This window comes from Calliphora vicina, chromosome 1 (assembly GCF_958450345.1).
Source record: "Calliphora vicina chromosome 1, idCalVici1.1, whole genome shotgun sequence".
Lineage (NCBI taxonomy): Eukaryota > Metazoa > Arthropoda > Insecta > Diptera > Calliphoridae > Calliphora > Calliphora vicina.
The window spans coordinates 73,683,876-73,689,645 of NC_088780.1; positions in this window are offsets into that span (position 1 = coordinate 73,683,876).

Consider the following 5,770-nt stretch of genomic DNA (forward strand, 5'->3'; position numbering starts at 1 on the left):
AAAACAAACAAAGACCCCTTTCACACTAGGCAATTTAGTTGCGCAAGTCTCTTGCCCAACAACAAAAACAGCATGTAAAATTTTCTTTTATAAAACCAAACCAAACATTTAAGTGAAAACATAAAACATTTATATTAAACAAAAAGATTTATATAAAAACAACAAACATAAGAAACGTAAAATTAAAATATAAACCACGCAAACACAAAATTAAATAAATTTAATTTTTTTAATTTAAACCAACAAATAAAATCTGCCTTTGTTTTTTTATACTTAAGTGCACATAAAATAAGTAAGTACACTCCAATTCCTTTGAGTAATTACCACCATTATAAAACTGTGTTCATGTATTACATTTCGTGTAATAAATTATTAATTATCTATTTTGGTCTCACCAAATATATACAACAAATCCAACTTTCGGTTTGGAATTTGTTTATGGTCCTTTGAAACCGTCAAAGAATCGGTAATAATATATTTTTAATTTCATTAAAATAAAAATAAAATTTTCAATTTGTTCTCTTTAATATTAAAATTTGTTCACAGTAGAAAAGAAAATACAGGTTTATATTGATTTCATATATTTTATAATTTTATCTCTATTGAATATATTGACTGAATATCTTCAATAGAGATAAAATTCCCCAACCACTATTTAGAGTTGAGTTGGAGCCTGATGACAAAAAATTAAATGGTAATGAAGTTCACCCAATATACTTCATACGGTATTTGTTGAATCGCAGGGTAACAGTTGAGGAACCTATCAAACGTAATAATCCTGTACAATTCGGAAATTGTCAGGAATTTGGACACACGAAGAACTATTGCACTTTACGAACTGTATGTGTTGCTTGCGGAGACCTGCATTCTTCAACTGAATGTGAAATTATAAAGAAAGGTCTCATTAGAAAATGCGGAAACTGTGGCGGCGATCATTCTGCTAACTATCGCGGGTGCCCAGTTTTAAAAGTATTGTTGAAAAGATTAAGAGATAGAAAAAAGGGGTTAAGAGTCGAAATAGTTGAACCAGTAAATCTGAACTACAGTTCCTATCTGCCAATTTCTGGAGTTCCCACTCCGAATAAAAATAATTAAGAGGTTTTAGTTCAGTCTGGAACCGTCTCCTATGCAAGTATTTTATAATCTGATATTAAACAACCTAGTGTAACCCAAAATTCGGGAGGGTTAGAAAATTTATTAAATACTCTTGCAAGTAACATACCTCACTTAACCAAAACATGTCTAATTTCATGACATCCATGCAGAATACCATACAAGACCTTTTGAGAGCTCAATATATTGCCCCCCACGATTTTCTGTGACTAAAGAACATTTTGAAGAATTGTTTAATACTGGAGATCGTTTCCTGGATTGTGTAGACTACAACGATAAGCATACATATTGGGGTTCCAGATTAATGAATCCCAAAGGCAGACAGCTGTACAGGACTCTAGTTGATCGAAAAAATTGCTTAGATTTTATATCACCTGGTCCACTTATTGGCCTTCTGATCCTAGAAAAATACCTGATCTAATAGATTTTGTCATATATATATTTTGTATATAAACAGAAATATTATATGAACTATCTTCTGATCATTCTCCACTATTACGGCCAATGTCAATCGTCTCATACGGAAGCTTCATTATTGAGCCATATCCACACTGAATATAACATACATACATGAGGAAGATATCAACGATTGTATCAGAGACTTCAAGTCTCTAATCTTTTCGGCCTTGGATCACTATAAGTGCCAAATTCCTCCTAAACCTAAAATATGTATTTCTAATGCAGAAATTATTAGACTCCTCCTCGAAAAGAGGAGATGTAGAAGATATTGGCAACACAATAGATCCCCTGCTGCTAAGCAGAGGCTGACCATTGCAAGAAATAAATTAAAAAGAGCCACAATATCCGGGAGTCACCAGGAATTGGTAGTATTAGCATAGAAGCCAGCTGCCAATATTCCCAATTCCTCCACACTAGTACTTGAGTAACCAGTAAGTTAAAAGATACTATGTCATAATTTGGAGTATAATAATTGTGTTCTGTTTGTTATTGAGTAATATTGTTTTGCTGATAAATATTTGCTGTGTTATGTTTGTTAAAGTTTGGCCGATGGATTTAGTTTGATGGTGTTTTGAAATCATTATACCCTACACCACCATAGTGGGGAGGGTATTATGCGTTTGTGCAGATGTTTGTAACGTCCAAAAATATTAGTCTAGCACCCACCTTAAAGTACACCGATCGACTTAGAATCACTTTCTGAGTCGATTAAACGATGTCCGTCCGTCCGTCCGTCTGGTTGGCTGGCTGTCCATGTAAACCTTGTGCGCAAAGTACAGGTCGCAATTTTGAATATATTTCGATAAAATTTGGTACATATAATTTTTTCGGCCCAAGGACGAACCCTATTGAAACTGGCTGAAATCGGTCCATTATTTCATATAGCCCCCATACAAATGTCCTCCCGAAATTGGACTTTATCGGTCATAAATGTTTATTTATATATGTATCTACACAAATTTCGCTCCAAATAACTTTTATACATACGAAATTCATGTCACCAAATTTTATTACGATCGGTGCATAATTAGTCATAGCTCCCATATAAGACCCGCTTCCGAAAATCACTTTCAACATAGTTAACTTTAATATAGACATAAATCACACGACCTAATTTTATGGTGATCGGTCCATAATTGGTCATAGCTCCCATATAAGGCCCGCTTCCAAAAATCACTCAAAAATATAAATTATTGATATTTTAAAAGAAAAATATTTTTACTCATTTACTTGGTGTAGGGTATTATATGGTCGGGCTTGACCGACCATACTTTCTTACTTGTTTTTATATAGCGTATATAAGAGGTAGATCCAGTACGCACTGATGTGGAGTAACTAATGTATGGGTAGTTAACCTGGATACATGTGCTGTGTTTTTCTGGGGATATGAATATGTATGACTTATGTGTGGTACTAAATGATTGATATACTCTATTACAATTAGTTTTTTGATAGTGATTGCTTTTCCCTATTTATAGTTTTATTCCAGTTCTAATGTTAGTATGACACTTGACTCTTTGTGGATTGAAGTCAAAATTATTTTTTGTTTTGACTCAGTTTGATGTCGTTGTTTTTTGTATGCTGCCTAAATACTTAATCTTTGCTACTACTGCTGTTTCTCCAAATATGTGAGAATTTTTTTGTGGTACTTCTTTGTTGGACTTTTGGTTGAATACCTTGTGTATTATTGATTAACTGAATATTGTTATTGATATTTTGATGAGCTTAGGATTTTAATTATTATTGCTGGTGGCTTTTGACTTTTTCTTTGAGAATGCTGTAAATATGTTATGGAGTTCTACTGTTTTGGGTGAGAAGCTATTATTTATGTTGGTAATAATAATAATGGTATTACTGTCTTTAGATTATGTTTTGAGCATTGTTTGTATATTTGGAGCTCGTACACTTGAAATTATCTGTTTTGCCTTCAGCTCTATTATTGTTTATAATTGGATCGAGTTGCTCTATTGCCTTGTTGATATTTTGGGTATGCTGATATCTTTATTGATCTTTAGTGCGATTCACTAACTTTTATAACGATAATTGTATCGTTAAAATAAATATAACGAAAATTTATCGAATTTGCTATTCAGTAAAATTTTTAACGACATTCGCTGTCGGTTGAAGTCAGTTTTTTTTATGCAGTTTTTCTTTCGTTATGTTAGCGACAAGAATTTAAGTTGTGTTTATTTAATCGATAAAGTGTATTTGCAATTTTTTCTTCGTCATCTTCATCTTTTCTAGCTGAAACTATGTAAACATAATGGAAACACATTTTTGTTTACTTAACTTATTAATATTTACAATAAAATATAAAAAATATGGGAATTTGACGATTATAGTACTACTAATTATTCAAGTACTTATTTTTGTTCGCGATGTCCCAAAAGTAATCCTTTACATTTTGGCAGGAAATAAGTTGTTTTGTTAGTAGAATTATTTATAAAATTATGTATTTACTAAAAAAAAATAAATAAAAAAATGCAAGTCGCAGCCAAGTGTCGAACCAACAACCTTCCGATTGCTAGTCAACGTTGTACTCACTACACCACTGGTTAATTATTTCATTATGTGTCAAATAATGGTTTTCTACTTTTCGCTTATTTTGATATTTTGTAGACAGAGATGTTATATCTTCAACAATCGTTAAAAATAAATTACTGAATCACACTATCGTTACTGCAAGCGATTATTTATGTCGATAAACATTACAATGGTCAGTTCGTTAAAAGTTAGTGAATCGCACTACTTATTTACATAACTTTCTAATTTCTATACTGGCTAAGTGTTCTGCAGTTGTCAGTTCTATTGTTTTGGTATATCTCATTTTCATTTTATCTATTTTAAACATGATATTAGTTCGCTGGATAATTTATCTAATTCATATTAGCTTTTGATATTTTTGTGTAGAGTAATTGGCAGTTTATATTTGCAGAAATGATACTAATGTAATTCACGTCGCCACAATATATTGTGAATGTGTGTTTTTGCTTTTACACAGGAGTATGGAATGGTGTTGTATTTTTTTTCTCCTTGATGGACCTGGGTTGTTTTGAGTGTTGTACTTCTTGAATTTTTTTCTTATTTGAACTCAATATTTTTTATTATACAATGAGTTTTGTTTGGTATAATTTGAGACTTGTAGTTACAAATTCTGTTTATTGTTTTTTTCTCTCTCAACCATATTTTATTGAATCTAATTGAATTTTTGAATTTATCATTTAATATATAGTATGTAATCTCACTTTAATTTTGTTGGCTACAATTTTGTGAGGTTTTGCTTTTTGTAGTTTAAATGTCTTTATTATTATCTATTAATTTAATTGGTTATTGGCTGATCTCATTACTATTAGTTAATTTTCAAATTATATATTGATATCTATTAATTTTATTATTATTTTATGTATACTAAAATTGTGAGTAGTTTAATTGGAACCGATTATGACCTATTGGCTAGGATTCTGTAACTGAATGAATAAAATAAATAAATAAAGATGTGCAGCCACTGTCTTTAGTAGCACTTACCTTACTGGCCGCTACGAACCAACTCAGTGGGTTTAATTTGTCTACTTAGCAATAGATGGCGTTACAAGTCACAAAATATACGTTTTCTTTCATATTTTATTTATTTATAGTTCACATTATTTTGTGAAGATACAATAAATAAAATATGAAATAAAAAAAAAGAAATATTTTATTTATTGTATCTTCACAAAATAATGTGAACTATCAACAATTTGTTCAAATCTTAAATCTAAATATTAATTTTTATTTACGTCCCAACACAGTTGGACGAAAAATTATGTTTAATTTATAGATCCTATCATCAGCGCAGGTCTGTTGGATTCCTTCTTCTTAGTCGGATGTAGCCATTACTTCTCATTAATGTTCGCGCATTCTTTATTTAATTTTTCATCAGGAAGACACCTAGGTCCTTATGAATGTTAATATTTCTCACATACCAGGGCGCTGCTGTTATCATTCTTAATATTTTATTTTGGAATCTTTGAATGTTTTCAGTATAAGAAGCTGAGGCTGTGCTCCATAATTGAAATCCATAGCACCATAGGGTGCTATATGATCAATATAAAATACGTATATATATAATAATATATAATAAATAACTACAAAACTAAAAGAAAAATATGAAATAGTAGAATACAAGGACTTAAAGTAATAATAAAACAAAGCTTAACAT